This window comes from Salvelinus fontinalis, chromosome 20 (genome assembly GCF_029448725.1).
Source record: "Salvelinus fontinalis isolate EN_2023a chromosome 20, ASM2944872v1, whole genome shotgun sequence".
Lineage (NCBI taxonomy): Eukaryota > Metazoa > Chordata > Actinopteri > Salmoniformes > Salmonidae > Salvelinus > Salvelinus fontinalis.
Window position 1 is genome coordinate 27,015,491 of NC_074684.1, and position 16,699 is coordinate 27,032,189.

The following is a 16,699-nucleotide window of genomic DNA, read 5'->3' on the forward strand; positions in this document are numbered from 1 at the left end:
GTTGTGGGGAGCATGGAAGAAAGAGTGTTGTGGGGAGCATGGAAGAAAGAGTTTTGTGGGGAGCATAGAATAAAGAGTGTTATGGGGAGCATGGAGGAAAGAGTGTTGTGGGGAGCATGGAAGAAAGAGTGTTGTGGGGAACATAAAAGAAAGACTGTTGTGGGGAGCATAAAAGAAAGAGTGTTGTGGGGAGCATGGAGGAAGAGTGTTGTGGGGAGCATGGAGGAAAGAGTGTTGTGGGGAGCATGGAAGAAAGAGTGTTGTGGGGAGCATGGAGGAAGAGTGCTGTGGGGAGCATGGAGGAAAGAGTGTTGTGGGGAGCATGGAAGAAAGAGTGTTGTGGGGAGCATGGAGGAAGAGTGTTGTGGGGAGCATGGAGGAAAGAGTGTTGTGGGGAGCATATAATAAAGAGTGTTGTGGGGAGCATGGAGGAAAGAGTGTTGTGGGGAGCATGGAAGAAAGAGTGTTGTGGGGAGCATGGAGGAAAGTGTGTTGTGGGGAGCATGGAGGAAGAGTGTTGTGGGGAACATGGAGGAAAGATTGTTGTGGGGAGCATGGAGGAAGAGTGTTGTGGGGAGCATGGAGGAAAGAGTGTTGTGGGGAGCATGGAGGAAAGAGTGTTGTGGGGAGCATGGAAGAAAGAGTGTTGTGGGGAGCATGGAAGAAAGAGTGTTGTGGGGAGCATGGAAGAAAGATTGTTGTGGGGAGCATGGAGGAAAGAGTGTTGTGGGGAGCATGGAGGAAAGAGTGTTGTGGGGAGCATGGAGGAAAGAGTGTTGTGGGGAGCATGGAAGAAAGAGTGTTGTGGGGAGCATGGAAGAAAGAGTGTTGTGGGGAGCATGGAAGAAAGAGTGTTGTGGGGAGCATGGAGGAAAGAGTGTTGTGGGGAGCATGGAGGAAAGAGTGTTGTGGGGAGCATGGAGGAAAGAGTGTTGTGGGGAGCATGGAAGAAAGAGTGTTGTGGGGAGCATGGAAGAAAGAGTGTTGTGGGGAGCATGGAAGAAAGAGTGTTGTGGGGAGCATGGAGGAAAGAGTGTTGTGGGGAGCATGGAAGAAAGAGTGTTGTGGGGAGCATGGAGGAAAGAGTGTTGTGGGGAGCATGGAAGAAAGAGTGTTGTGGGGAGCATGGAGGAAAGACTGTTGTGGGGAGCATGGAAGAAAGAGTGTTGTGGGGAGCATGGAGGAAAGAGTGTTGTGGGGAGCATAGAATAAAGAGTGTTGTGGGGAGCATGGAGGAAAGAGTGTTGTGTGGATTATGGAGGAAGAGTGTTGTGGGGAGCATGGAGGAAAGAGTGTTGTAGGGAGCATATAATAAAGAGTGTTGTGGGGAGCATGGAGGAAAGAGTGTTGTGGGGAGCATGGAGGAAAGAGTGTTGTAGGGAGCATATAATAAAGAGTGTTGTGGGGAGCATATAATAAAGAGTGTTGTGGGGAGATTATAATAAAGAGTGTTGTGGGGAGCATAGAATAAAGAGTGTTGTGGGGATAATATAATAAAGAGTGTTGTGGGGAGCATGGAAGAAAGAGTGTTGTGGGGAGCATGGAAGAAAGAGTTTTGTGGGGAGCATAGAATAAAGAGTGTTATGGGGAGCATGGAGGAAAGAGTGTTGTTGGGAGCATGGAGGAAAGAGTGTTGTGGGGAGCATGGAGGAAGAGTGTTGTGGGGAGCATGGAAGAAAGAGTGTTGTGGGGAGCATAAAAGAAAGAGTGTTGTGGGGAGCATAAAATAAAGAGTGTTGTGGGGAGCATGGAGGAATAGTGTTGTGGGGAGCATGGAAGAAAGAGTGTTGTGGGGAGTATGGAGGAAGAGTGCTGTGGGGAGCATGGAGGAAAGAGTGTTGTGGGGAGCATGGAAGAAAGAGTGTTGTGGGGAGCATGGAGGAAGAGTGTTGTGGGGAGCATGGAGGAAAGAGTGTTGTGGGGAGCATGGAAGAAAGTGTGTTGTGGGGAGCATGGAGGAAAGAGTGTTGTGGGGAGCATGGAGGAAAGACTGTTGTGGGGAGCATGGAGGAAAGAGTGTTGTGGGGAGCATGGAGGAAAGAGTGTTGTGGGGAGCATGGAAGAAAGAGTGTTGTAGGGAGCATGGAAGAAAGAGTGTTGTGGGGAGCATGGAAGAAAGAGTGTTGTTGGGAGCATGGAGGAAAGAGTGTTGTGGGGAGCATGGAGGAAAGAGTGTTGTGGGGAGCATGGAGGAAAGAGTGTTGTGGGGAGCATGGAGGAAAGAGTGTTGTGGGGAGCATGGAGGAAAGAGTGTTGTGGGGAGCATATAATAAAGAGTGTTGTGGGGAGCATGGAAGAAAGAGTGTTGTGGGGAGCATGGAGGAAAGAGTGTTATGGGGAGCATGGAGGAAAGAGTGTTGTGGGGAGCATGGAGGAAAGAGTGTTGTGGGGAGCATATAATAAAGAGTGTTGTGGGGAGCATGGAAGAAAGAGTGTTGTGGGGAGCATGGAGGAAAGAGTGTTGTGGGGAGCATGGAGGAAAGAGTGTTGTGGGGAGCATGGAGGAAAGAGTGTTGTGGGGAGCATGGAGGAAGAGTGTTGTGGGGAGCATAGAATAAAGAGTGTTGTGGGGAGCATGGAATAAAGAGTGTTGTGGGGAGCATGGAGGAAAGAGTGTTATGGGGAGAATGGAGGAAAGAGTGTTGTGTGGAGCATGGAGGAAGAGTGTTGTGGGGAGCATGGAGGAAAGAGTGTTGTAGGGAGCATATAATAAAGAGTTTTGTGGGGAGCATGGAGGAAAGAGTGTTGTGGAGAGAATGGAGGAAAGAGTGTTGTGGGGAGCATGAAGGAAAGAGTGTTGTAGGGAGCATATAATAAAGAGTGTTGTGGGGAGCATGGAGCAAAGAGTGTTGTAGGGAGCATATAATAAAGAGTGTTGTGGGGAGCATATAATAAAGAGTGTTGTGGGGAGCATATAATAAAGAGTGTTGTGGGGAGAATATAATAAAGAGTGTTGTGGGGAGCATAGAAGAAAGAGTTTTGTGGGGAGCATAGAATAAAGAGTGTTATGGGGAGCATGGAGGAAAGAGTGTTGTGGGGAGCATGGAAGAAAGAGTGTTGTGGGGAGCATAAAAGAAAGACTGTTGTGGGGAGCATAAAAGAAAGAGTGTTGTGGGGAGCATGGAGGAAGAGTGTTGTGGGGAGCATGGAGGAAAGAGTGTTGTGGAGAGCATGGAAGAAAGAGTTTGTGGGGAGCATGGAGGAAGAGTGTTGTGGGGAGCATGGAAGAAAGAGTGTTGTGGGGAGCATGGAAGAAAGATTGTTGTGGGGAGCATGGAGGAAAGAGTGTTGTGGGGAGCATGGAGGAAAGAGTGTTGTGGGGAGCATGGAGGAAAGAGTGTTGTGGGGAGCATGGAAGAAAGAGTGTTGTGGGGAGCATGGAAGAAAGAGTGTTGTGGGGAGCATGGAAGAAAGAGTGTTGTGGGGAGCATGGAAGAAAGAGTGTTGTGGGGAGCATGGAGGAAAGAGTGTTGTGGGGAGCATGGACGAAAGAGAGTTGTGGGGAGCATAGAATAAAGAGTGTTGTGGGGAGCATGGAGGAAAGAGTGTTGTGTGGAGCATGGAGGAAGAGTGTTGTGGGGAGCATGGAGGAAAGAGTGTTGTAGGGAGCATATAATAAAGAGTGTTGTGGGGAGCATGGAGGAAAGAGTGTTGTGGGGAGCATGGAGGAAAGAGTGTTGTAGGGAGCATATAATAAAGAGTGTTGTGGGGAGCATATAATAAAGAGTGTTGTGGGGAGAATATAATAAAGAGTGTTGTGGGGAGCATAGAATAAAGAGTGTTGTGGGGAGAATATAATAAAGAGTGTTGTGGGGAGCATGGAAGAAAGAGTGTTGTGGGGAGCATGGAAGAAAGAGTTTTGTGGGGAGCATAGAATAAAGAGTGTTATGGGGAGCATGGAGGAAAGAGTGTTGTGGGGAGCATGGAAGAAAGAGTGTTGTGGGGAACATAAAAGAAAGACTGTTGTGGGGAGCATAAAAGAAAGAGTGTTGTGGGGAGCATGGAGGAAGAGTGTTGTGGGGAGCATGGAGGAAAGAGTGTTGTGGGGAGCATGGAAGAAAGAGTGTTGTGGGGAGCATGGAGGAAGAGTGCTGTGGGGAGCATGGAGGAAAGAGTGTTGTGGGGAGCATGGAAGAAAGAGTGTTGTGGGGAGCATGGAGGAAGAGTGTTGTGGGGAGCATGGAGGAAAGAGTGTTGTGGGGAGCATATAATAAAGAGTGTTGTGGGGAGCATGGAGGAAAGAGTGTTGTGGGGAGCATGGAAGAAAGAGTGTTGTGGGGAGCATGGAGGAAAGTGTGTTGTGGGGAGCATGGAGGAAGAGTGTTGTGGGGAACATGGAGGAAAGATTGTTGTGGGGAGCATGGAGGAAGAGTGTTGTGGGGAGCATGGAGGAAAGAGTGTTGTGGGGAGCATGGAGGAAAGAGTGTTGTGGGGAGCATGGAAGAAAGAGTGTTGTGGGGAGCATGGAGGAAAGAGTGTTGTGGGGAGCATGGAGGAAAGAGTGTTGTAGGGAGCATATAATAAAGAGTGTTGTGGGGAGCATATAATAAAGAGTGTTGTGGGGAGAATATAATAAAGAGTGTTGTGGGGAGCATAGAATAAAGAGTGTTGTGGGGAGAATATAATAAAGAGTGTTGTGGGGAGCATGGAAGAAAGAGTGTTGTGGGGAGCATGGAAGAAAGAGTTTTGTGGGGAGCATAGAATAAAGAGTGTTATGGGGAGCATGGAGGAAAGAGTGTTGTGGGGAGCATGGAAGAAAGAGTGTTGTGGGGAACATAAAAGAAAGACTGTTGTGGGGAGCATAAAAGAAAGAGTGTTGTGGGGAGCATGGAGGAAGAGTGTTGTGGGGAGCATGGAGGAAAGAGTGTTGTGGGGAGCATGGAAGAAAGAGTGTTGTGGGGAGCATGGAGGAAGAGTGCTGTGGGGAGCATGGAGGAAAGAGTGTTGTGGGGAGCATGGAAGAAAGAGTGTTGTGGGGAGCATGGAGGAAGAGTGTTGTGGGGAGCATGGAGGAAAGAGTGTTGTGGGGAGCATATAATAAAGAGTGTTGTGGGGAGCATGGAGGAAAGAGTGTTGTGGGGAGCATGGAAGAAAGAGTGTTGTGGGGAGCATGGAGGAAAGTGTGTTGTGGGGAGCATGGAGGAAGAGTGTTGTGGGGAACATGGAGGAAAGATTGTTGTGGGGAGCATGGAGGAAGAGTGTTGTGGGGAGCATGGAGGAAAGAGTGTTGTGGGGAGCATGGAGGAAAGAGTGTTGTGGGGAGCATGGAAGAAAGAGTGTTGTGGGGAGCATGGAAGAAAGAGTGTTGTGGGGAGCATGGAAGAAAGATTGTTGTGGGGAGCATGGAGGAAAGAGTGTTGTGGGGAGCATGGAGGAAAGAGTGTTGTGGGGAGCATGGAGGAAAGAGTGTTGTGGGGAGCATGGAAGAAAGAGTGTTGTGGGGAGCATGGAAGAAAGAGTGTTGTGGGGAGCATGGAAGAAAGAGTGTTGTGGGGAGCATGGAGGAAAGAGTGTTGTGGGGAGCATGGAGGAAAGAGTGTTGTGGGGAGCATGGAGGAAAGAGTGTTGTGGGGAGCATGGAAGAAAGAGTGTTGTGGGGAGCATGGAAGAAAGAGTGTTGTGGGGAGCATGGAAGAAAGAGTGTTGTGGGGAGCATGGAGGAAAGAGTGTTGTGGGGAGCATGGAAGAAAGAGTGTTGTGGGGAGCATGGAGGAAAGAGTGTTGTGGGGAGCATGGAAGAAAGAGTGTTGTGGGGAGCATGGAGGAAAGACTGTTGTGGGGAGCATGGAAGAAAGAGTGTTGTGGGGAGCATGGAGGAAAGAGTGTTGTGGGGAGCATAGAATAAAGAGTGTTGTGGGGAGCATGGAGGAAAGAGTGTTGTGTGGAGCATGGAGGAAGAGTGTTGTGGGGAGCATGGAGGAAAGAGTGTTGTAGGGAGCATATAATAAAGAGTGTTGTGGGGAGCATGGAGGAAAGAGTGTTGTGGGGAGCATGGAGGAAAGAGTGTTGTAGGGAGCATATAATAAAGAGTGTTGTGGGGAGCATATAATAAAGAGTGTTGTGGGGAGATTATAATAAAGAGTGTTGTGGGGAGCATAGAATAAAGAGTGTTGTGGGGATAATATAATAAAGAGTGTTGTGGGGAGCATGGAAGAAAGAGTGTTGTGGGGAGCATGGAAGAAAGAGTTTTGTGGGGAGCATAGAATAAAGAGTGTTATGGGGAGCATGGAGGAAAGAGTGTTGTTGGGAGCATGGAGGAAAGAGTGTTGTGGGGAGCATGGAGGAAGAGTGTTGTGGGGAGCATGGAAGAAAGAGTGTTGTCGGGAGCATAAAAGAAAGAGTGTTGTGGGGAGCATAAAATAAAGAGTGTTGTGGGGAGCATGGAGGAAGAGTGTTGTGGGGAGCATGGAAGAAAGAGTGTTGTGGGGAGTATGGAGGAAGAGTGCTGTGGGGAGCATGGAGGAAAGAGTGTTGTGGGGAGCATGGAAGAAAGAGTGTTGTGGGGAGCATGGAGGAAGAGTGTTGTGGGGAGCATGGAGGAAAGAGTGTTGTGGGGAGCATGGAAGAAAGTGTGTTGTGGGGAGCATGGAGGAAAGAGTGTTGTGGGGAGCATGGAGGAAAGACTGTTGTGGGGAGCATGGAGGAAAGAGTGTTGTGGGGAGCATGGAGGAAAGAGTGTTGTGGGGAGCATGGAAGAAAGAGTGTTGTAGGGAGCATGGAAGAAAGAGTGTTGTGGGGAGCATGGAAGAAAGAGTGTTGTTGGGAGCATGGAGGAAAGAGTGTTGTGGGGAGCATGGAGGAAAGAGTGTTGTGGGGAGCATGGAGGAAAGAGTGTTGTGGGGAGCATGGAGGAAAGAGTGTTGTGGGGAGCATGGAGGAAAGAGTGTTGTGGGGAGCATATAATAAAGAGTGTTGTGGGGAGCATGGAAGAAAGAGTGTTGTGGGGAGCATGGAGGAAAGAGTGTTATGGGGAGCATGGAGGAAAGAGTGTTGTGGGGAGCATGGAGGAAAGAGTGTTGTGGGGAGCATATAATAAAGAGTGTTGTGGGGAGCATGGAAGAAAGAGTGTTGTGGGGAGCATGGAGGAAAGAGTGTTGTGGGGAGCATGGAGGAAAGAGTGTTGTGGGGAGCATGGAGGAAAGAGTGTTGTGGGGAGCATGGAGGAAGAGTGTTGTGGGGAGCATAGAATAAAGAGTGTTGTGGGGAGCATGGAATAAAGAGTGTTGTGGGGAGCATGGAGGAAAGAGTGTTATGGGGAGAATGGAGGAAAGAGTGTTGTGTGGAGCATGGAGGAAGAGTGTTGTGGGGAGCATGGAGGAAAGAGTGTTGTAGGGAGCATATAATAAAGAGTTTTGTGGGGAGCATGGAGGAAAGAGTGTTGTGGAGAGAATGGAGGAAAGAGTGTTGTGGGGAGCATGAAGGAAAGAGTGTTGTAGGGAGCATATAATAAAGAGTGTTGTGGGGAGCATGGAGCAAAGAGTGTTGTGGGGAGCATGGAGGAAAGAGTGTTGTAGGGAGCATATAATAAAGAGTGTTGTGGGGAGCATATAATAAAGAGTGTTGTGGGGAGCATATAATAAAGAGTGTTGTGGGGAGAATATAATAAAGAGTGTTGTGGGGAGCATAGAAGAAAGAGTTTTGTGGGGAGCATAGAATAAAGAGTGTTATGGGGAGCATGGAGGAAAGAGTGTTGTGGGGAGCATGGAAGAAAGAGTGTTGTGGGGAGCATAAAAGAAAGACTGTTGTGGGGAGCATAAAAGAAAGAGTGTTGTGGGGAGCATGGAGGAAGAGTGTTGTGGGGAGCATGGAGGAAAGAGTGTTGTGGAGAGCATGGAAGAAAGAGTTTGTGGGGAGAATGGAGGAAGAGTGTTGTGGGGAGCATGGAAGAAAGAGTGTTGTGGGGAGCATGGAAGAAAGATTGTTGTGGGGAGCATGGAGGAAAGAGTGTGGTGGGGAGCATGGAGGAAAGAGTGTTGTGGGGAGCATGGAGGAAAGAGTGTTGTGGGGAGCATGGAAGAAAGAGTGTTGTGGGGAGCATGGAAGAAAGAGTGTTGTGGGGAGCATGGAAGAAAGAGTGTTGTAGGGAGCATGGAGGAAAGAGTGTTGTGGGGAGCATGGAGGAAAGAGTGTTGTGGGGAGCATGGAGGAAAGAGTGTTGTGGGGAGCATGGAAGAAAGAGTGTTGTGGGGAGCATGGAAGAAAGAGTGTTGTGGGGAGCATGGAAGAAAGAGTGTTGTGGGGAGCATGGAGGAAAGAGTGTTGTGGGGAGCATGGAAGAAAGAGTGTTGTGGGGAGCATGGAGGAAAGAGTGTTGTGGGGAGCATGGAAGAAAGAGTGTTGTGGGGAGCATGGAGGAAAGACTGTTGTGGGGAGCATGGAAGAAAGAGTGTTGTGGGGAGCATGGAGGAAAGAGTGTTGTGGGGAGCATGGACGAAAGAGTGTTGTGGGGAGCATAGAATAAAGAGTGTTGTGGGGAGCATGGAGGAAAGAGTGTTGTGTGGAGCATGGAGGAAGAGTGTTGTGGGGAGCATGGAGGAAAGAGTGTTGTAGGGAGCATATAATAAAGAGTGTTGTGGGGAGCATGGAGGAAAGAGTGTTGTGGGGAGCATGGAGGAAAGAGTGTTGTAGGGAGCATATAATAAAGAGTGTTGTGGGGAGCATATAATAAAGAGTGTTGTGGGGAGAATATAATAAAGAGTGTTGTGGGGAGCATAGAATAAAGAGTGTTGTGGGGAGAATATAATAAAGAGTGTTGTGGGGAGCATGGAAGAAAGAGTGTTGTGGGGAGCATGGAAGAAAGAGTTTTGTGGGGAGCATAGAATAAAGAGTGTTATGGGGAGCATGGAGGAAAGAGTGTTGTTGGGAGCATGGAGGAAAGAGTGTTGTGGGGAGCATGGAGGAAGAGTGTTGTGGGGAGCATGGAAGAAAGAGTGTTGTGGGGAGCATAAAAGAAAGAGTGTTGTGGGGAGCATAAAAGAAAGAGTGTTGTGGGGAGCATGGAGGAAGAGTGTTGTGGGGAGCATGGAAGAAAGAGTGTTGTGGGGAGTATGGAGGAAGAGTGCTGTGGGGAGCATGGAGGAAAGAGTGTTGTGGGGAGCATGGAAGAAAGAGTGTTGTGGGGAGCATGGAGGAAGAGTGTTGTGGGGAGCATGGAGGAAAGAGTGTTGTGGGGAGCATGGAAGAAAGTGTGTTGTGGGGAGCATGGAGGAAAGAGTGTTGTGGGGAGCATGGAGGAAAGACTGTTGTGGGGAGCATGGAGGAAAGAGTGTTGTGGGGAGCATGGAGGAAAGAGTGTTGTGGGGAGCATGGAGGAAAGAGTGTTGTGGGGAGCATGGAGGAAAGAGTGTTGTGGGGAGCATGGAGGAAAGAGTGTTGTGGGGAGCATGGAGGAAAGAGTGTTGTGGGGAGCATGGAGGAAAGAGTGTTGTGGGGAGCATATCATAAAGAGTGTTGTGGGGAGCATGGAAGAAAGAGTGTTGTGGGGAGCATGGAGGAAAGAGTGTTATGGGGAGCATGGAGGAAAGAGTGTTGTGGGGAGCATGGAGGAAAGAGTGTTGTGGGGAGCATATAATAAAGAGTGTTGTGAGGAGCATGGAAGAAAGAGTGTTGTGGGGAGCATGGAGGAAAGAGTGTTGTGGGGAGCATGGAGGAAGAGTGTTGTGGGGAGCATTAAATAAAGAGTGTTGTGGGGAGCATGGAATAAAGAGTGTTGTGGGGAGCATGGAGGAAAGAGTGTTATGGGGAGAATGGAGGAAAGAGTGTTGTGTGGAGCATGGAGGAAGAGTGTTGTGGGGAGCATGGAGGAAAGAGTGTTGTAGGGAGCATATAATAAAGAGTGTTGTGGGGAGCATGGAGGAAAGAGTGTTGTGGAGAGAATGGAGGAAAGAGTGTTGTGGGGAGCATGAAGGAAAGAGTGTTGTAGGGAGCATATAATAAAGAGTGTTGTGGGGAGCATGGAGCAAAGAGTGTTGTGGGGAGCATGGAGGAAAGAGTGTTGTAGGGAGCATATAATAAAGAGTGTTGTGGGGAGCATATAATAAAGAGTGTTGTGGGGAGCATATAATAAAGAGTGTTGTGGGGAGAATATAATAAAGAGTGTTGTGGGGAGCATGGAAGAAAGAGTGTTGTGGGGAGCATAGAAGAAAGAGTTTTGTGGGGAGCATAGAATAAAGAGTGTTATGGGGAGCATGGAGGAAAGAGTGTTGTAGGGAGCATATAATAAAGAGTGTTATGGGGAGCATGGAGGAAAGAGTGTTGTTGGGAGCATGGAGGAAAGAGTGTTGTGGGGAGCATGGAGGAAGAGTGTTGTGGGGAGCATGGAAGAAAGAGTGTTGTGGGGAGCATAAAAGAAAGAGTGTTGTGGGGAGCATAAAAGAAAGAGTGTTGTGGGGAGCATGGAGGAAGAGTGTTGTGGGGAGCATGGAAGAAAGAGTGTTGTGGGGAGCATGGAGGAAGAGTGCTGTGGGGAGCATGGAGGAAAGAGTGTTGTGGGGAGCATGGAGGAAAGAGTGTTGTGGGGAGCATGGAAGAAAGAGTGTTGTGGGGAGCATGGAGGAAAGAGTGTTGTGGGGAGCATGGAGGAAAGAGTGTTGTGGGGAGCATGGAGGAAAGAGTGTTGTGGGGAGCATGGAGGAAAGAGTGTTGTGGGGAGCATGGAGGAAAGAGTGTTGTGGGGAGCATGGAAGAAAGAGTGTTGTGGGGAGCATGGAAGAAAGAGTGTTGTGGGGAGCATGGAAGAAAGTGTGTTGTGGGGAGCATGGAGGAAAGAGTGTTGTGGGGAGCATGGAAGAAAGAGTGTTGTGGGGAGCATGGAAGAAAGAGTGTTGTGGGGAGCATGGAAGAAAGAGTGTTGTGGGGAGCATGGAAGAAAGAGTGTTGTGGGGAGCATGGAGGAAAGAGTGTTGTGGGGAGCATGGAGGAAAGAGTGTTGTGGGGAGCATGGAGGAAAGAGTGTTGTGGGGAGCATGGAGGAAAGAGTGTTGTGGGGAGCATGGAGGAAAGAGTGTTGTGGGGAGCATGGAGGAAAGAGTGTTGTGGGGAGCATGGAGGAAAGAGTGTTGTGGGGAGCATGGAAGAAAGAGTGTTGTGGGGAGCATGGAGGAAAGAGTGTTGTGGGGAGCATGGAGGAAAGAGTGTTGTGGGGAGCATGGAGGAAAGAGTGTTGTGGGGAGCATGGAGGAAAGAGTGTTGTGGGGAGCATGGAAGAAAGAGTGCTGTGGGGAGCATGGAAGAAAGAGTGTTGTGGGGAGCATGGAGGAAAGAGTGTTGTGGGGAGCATGGAAGAAAGAGTGTTGTGGGGAGCATGGAGGAAAGAGTGTTGTGGGGAGCATGGAGGAAAGAGTGTTGTGGGGAGCATGGAGGAAAGAGTGTTGTGGGGAGCATGGAGGAAAGAGTGTTGTGGGGAGCATGGAGGAAAGAGTGTTGTGGGGAGCATGGAAGAAAGAGTGTTGTGGGGAGCATGGAAGAAAGAGTGTTGTGGGGAGCATGGAAGAAAGTGTGTTGTGGGGAGCATGGAGGAAAGAGTGTTGTGGGGAGCATGGAAGAAAGAGTGTTGTGTGGAGCATGGAAGAAAGAGTGTTGTGGGGAGCATGGAAGAAAGAGTGTGGTGGGGAGCATGGAAGAAAGAGTGTTGTGGGGAGCATGGAGGAAAGAGTGTTGTGGGGAGCATGGAGGAAAGAGTGTTGTGGGGAGCATGGAGGAAAGAGTGTTGTGGGGAGCATGGAGGAAAGAGTGTTGTGGGGAGCATGGAGGAAAGAGTGTTGTGGGGAGCATGGAGGAAAGAGTGTTGTGGGGAGCATGGAGGAAAGAGTGTTGTGGGGAGCATGGAAGAAAGAGTGTTGTGGGGAGCATGGAGGAAAGAGTGTTGTGGGGAGCATGGACGAAAGAGAGTTGTGGGGAGCATAGAATAAAGAGTGTTGTGGGGAGCATGGAGGAAAGAGTGTTGTGTGGAGCATGGAGGAAGAGTGTTGTGGGGAGCATGGAGGAAAGAGTGTTGTAGGGAGCATATAATAAAGAGTGTTGTGGGGAGCATGGAGGAAAGAGTGTTGTGGGGAGCATGGAGGAAAGAGTGCTGTAGGGAGCATATAATAAAGAGTGTTGTGGGGAGCATATAATAAAGAGTGTTGTGGGGAGAATATAATAAAGAATGTTGTGGGGAGCATAGAATAAAGAGTGTTGTGGGGAGAATATAATAAAGAGTGTTGTGGGGAGCATGGAAGAAAGAGTGTTGTGGGGAGCATGGAAGAAAGAGTTTTGTGGGGAGCATAGAATAAAGAGTGTTATGGGGAGCATGGAGGAAAGAGTGTTGTGGGGAGCATGGAAGAAAGAGTGTTGTGGGGAACATAAAAGAAAGACTGTTGTGGGGAGCATAAAAGAAAGAGTGTTGTGGGGAGCATGGAGGAAGAGTGTTGTGGGGAGCATGGAGGAAAGAGTGTTGTGGGGAGCATGGAAGAAAGAGTGTTGTGGGGAGCATGGAGGAAGAGTGCTGTGGGGAGCATGGAGGAAAGAGTGTTGTGGGGAGCATGGAAGAAAGAGTGTTGTGGGGAGCATGGAGCAAGAGTGTTGTGGGGAGCATGGAGGAAAGAGTGTTGTGGGGAGCATATAATAAAGAGTGTTGTGGGGAGCATGGAGGAAAGAGTGTTGTGGGGAGCATGGAAGAAAGAGTGTTGTGGGGAGCATGGAGGAAAGAGTGTTGTGGGGAGCATGGAGGAAAGAGTGTTGTGGGGAGCATGGAAGAAAGAGTGCTGTGGGGAGCATGGAAGAAAGAGTGTTGTGGGGAGCATGGAGGAAAGAGTGTTGTGGGGAGCATGGAAGAAAGAGTGTTGTGGGGAGCATGGAGGAAAGAGTGTTGTGGGGAGCATGGAGGAAAGAGTGTTGTGGGGAGCATGGAGGAAAGAGTGTTGTGGGGAGCATGGAGGAAAGAGTGTTGTGGGGAGCATGGAGGAAAGAGTGTTGTGGGGAGCATGGAAGAAAGAGTGTTGTGGGGAGCATGGAAGAAAGAGTGTTGTGGGGAGCATGGAAGAAAGTGTGTTGTGGGGAGCATGGAGGAAAGAGTGTTGTGGGGAGCATGGAAGAAAGAGTGTTGTGTGGAGCATGGAAGAAAGAGTGTTGTGGGGAGCATGGAAGAAAGAGTGTGGTGGGGAGCATGGAAGAAAGAGTGTTGTGGGGAGCATGGAGGAAAGAGTGTTGTGGGGAGCATGGAGGAAAGAGTGTTGTGGGGAGCATGGAGGAAAGAGTGTTGTGGGGAGCATGGAGGAAAGAGTGTTGTGGGGAGCATGGAGGAAAGAGTGTTGTGGGGAGCATGGAGGAAAGAGTGTTGTGGGGAGCATGGAGGAAAGAGTGTTGTGGGGAGCATGGAAGAAAGAGTGTTGTGGGGAGCATGGAGGAAAGAGTGTTGTGGGGAGCATGGACGAAAGAGAGTTGTGGGGAGCATAGAATAAAGAGTGTTGTGGGGAGCATGGAGGAAAGAGTGTTGTGTGGAGCATGGAGGAAGAGTGTTGTGGGGAGCATGGAGGAAAGAGTGTTGTAGGGAGCATATAATAAAGAGTGTTGTGGGGAGCATGGAGGAAAGAGTGTTGTGGGGAGCATGGAGGAAAGAGTGCTGTAGGGAGCATATAATAAAGAGTGTTGTGGGGAGCATATAATAAAGAGTGTTGTGGGGAGAATATAATAAAGAATGTTGTGGGGAGCATAGAATAAAGAGTGTTGTGGGGAGAATATAATAAAGAGTGTTGTGGGGAGCATGGAAGAAAGAGTGTTGTGGGGAGCATGGAAGAAAGAGTTTTGTGGGGAGCATAGAATAAAGAGTGTTATGGGGAGCATGGAGGAAAGAGTGTTGTGGGGAGCATGGAAGAAAGAGTGTTGTGGGGAACATAAAAGAAAGACTGTTGTGGGGAGCATAAAAGAAAGAGTGTTGTGGGGAGCATGGAGGAAGAGTGTTGTGGGGAGCATGGAGGAAAGAGTGTTGTGGGGAGCATGGAAGAAAGAGTGTTGTGGGGAGCATGGAGGAAGAGTGCTGTGGGGAGCATGGAGGAAAGAGTGTTGTGGGGAGCATGGAAGAAAGAGTGTTGTGGGGAGCATGGAGCAAGAGTGTTGTGGGGAGCATGGAGGAAAGAGTGTTGTGGGGAGCATATAATAAAGAGTGTTGTGGGGAGCATGGAGGAAAGAGTGTTGTGGGGAGCATGGAAGAAAGAGTGTTGTGGGGAGCATGGAAGAAAGAGTGTTGTGGGGAGCATGGAGGAAAGTATGTTGTGGGGAGCATGGAGGAAGAGTGTTGTGGGGAACATGGAGGAAAGATTGTTGTGGGGAGCATGGAGGAAGAGTGTTGTGGGGAGCATGGAGGAAAGAGTGTTGTGGGGAGCATGGAGGAAAGAGTGTTGTGGGGAGCATGGAAGAAAGAGTGTTGTGGGGAGCATGGAAGAAAGAGTGTTGTGGGGAGCATGGAAGAAAGATTGTTGTGGGGAGCATGGAGGAAAGAGTGTTGTGGGGAGCATGGAGGAAAGAGTGTTGTGGGGAGCATGGAGGAAAGAGTGTTGTGGGGAGCATGGAAGAAAGAGTGTTGTGGGGAGCATGGAAGAAAGAGTGTTGTGGGGAGCATGGAAGAAAGAGTGTTGTGGGGAGCATGGAGGAAAGAGTGTTGTGGGGAGCATGGAGGAAAGAGTGTTGTGGGGAGCATGGAGGAAAGAGTGTTGTGGGGAGCATGGAAGAAAGAGTGTTGTGGGGAGCATGAAAGAAAGAGTGTTGTGGGGAGCATGGAAGAAAGAGTGTTGTGGGGAGCATGGAGGAAAGAAAGTTGTGGGGAGCATGGAAGAAAGAGTGTTGTGGGGAGCATGGAGGAAAGAGTGTTGTGGGGAGCATGGAAGAAAGAGTGTTGTGGGGAGCATGGAGGAAAGACTGTTGTGGGGAGCATGGAAGAAAGAGTGTTGTGGGGAGCATGGAAGAAAGAGTGTTGTGGGGAGCATGGAGGAAAGAGTGTTGTGGGGAGCATGGACGAAAGAGTGTTGTGGGGAGCATAGAATAAAGAGTGTTGTGGGGAGCATGGAGGAAAGAGTGTTGTGTGGAGCATGGAGGAAGAGTGTTGTGGGGAGCATGGAGGAAAGAGTGTTGTAGGGAGCATATAATAAAGAGTGTTGTGGGGAGCATGGAGGAAAGAGTGTTGTGGGGAGCATGGAGGAAAGAGTGTTGTAGGGAGCATATAATAAAGAGTGTTGTGGGGAGCATATAATAAAGAGTGTTGTGGGGAGAATATAATAAAGAGTGTTGTGGGGAGCATAGAATAAAGAGTGTTGTGGGGAGAATATAATAAAGAGTGTTGTGGGGAGCATGGAAGAAAGAGTGTTGTGGGGAGCATGGAAGAAAGAGTTTTGTGGGGAGCATAGAATAAAGAGTGTTATGGGGAGCATGGAGGAAAGAGTGTTGTTGGGAGCATGGAGGAAAGAGTGTTGTTGGGAGCATGGAAGAAAGAGTTTTGTGGGGAGCATAGAATAAAGAGTGTTATGGGGAGCATGGAGGAAAGAGTGTTGTTGGGAGCATGGAGGAAAGAGTGTTGTGGGGAGCATGAAGGAAGAGTGTTGTCGGGAGCATGGAAGAAAGAGTGTTGTGGGGAGCATAAAAGAAAGAGTGTTGTGGGGAGCATAAAAGAAAGAGTGTTGTGGGGAGCATGGAGGAAGAGTGTTGTGGGGAGCATGGAAGAAAGAGTGTTGTGGGGAGTATGGAGGAAGAGTGTTGTGGGGAGCATGGAAGAAAGTGTGTTGTGGGGAGCATGGAGGAAAGAGTGTTGTGGGGAGCATGGAGGAAAGACTGTTGTGGGGAGCATGGAGGAAAGAGTGTTGTGGGGAGCATGGAGGAAAGAGTGTTGTGGGGAGCATGGAAGAAAGAGTGTTGTAGGGAGCATGGAAGAAAGAGTGTTGTGGGGAGCATGGAAGAAAGAGTGTTGTTGGGAGCATGGAGGAAAGAGTGTTGTGGGGAGCATGGAGGAAAGAGTGTTGTGGGGACCATGGAGGAAAGAGTGTTGTGGGGAGCATGGAGGAAAGAGTGTTGTGGGGAGCATGGAGGAAAGAGTGTTGTGGGGAGCATATAATAAAGAGTGTTGTGGGGAGCATGGAAGAAAGAGTGTTGTGGGGAGCATGGAGGAAAGAGTGTTATGGGGAGCATGGAGGAAAGAGTGTTGTGGGGAGCATGGAGGAAAGAGTGTTGTGGGGAGCATATAATAAAGAGTGTTGTGGGGAGCATGGAAGAAAGAGTGTTGTGGGGAGCATGGAGGAAAGAGTGTTGTGGGGAGCATGGAGGAAAGAGTGTTGTGGGGAGCATGGAGGAAAGAGTGTTGTGGGGAGCATGGAGGAAGAGTGTTGTGGGGAGCATAGAATAAAGAGTGTTGTGGGGAGCATGGAATAAAGAGTGTTGTGTGGAGCATGGAGGAAGAGTGTTGTGGGGAGCATGGAGGAAAGAGTGTTGTAGGGAGCATATAATAAAGAGTGTTGTGGGGAGCATGGAGGAAAGAGTGTTGTGGAGAGAATGGAGGAAAGAGTGTTGTGGGGAGCATGAAGGAAAGAGTGTTGTAGGGAGCATATAATAAAGAGTGTTGTGGGGAGCATGGAGCAGAGAGTGTTGTGGGGAGCATGGAGGAAAGAGTGTTGTAGGGAGCATATAATAAAGAGTGTTGTGGGGAGCATATAATAAAGAGTGTTGTGGGGAGCATATA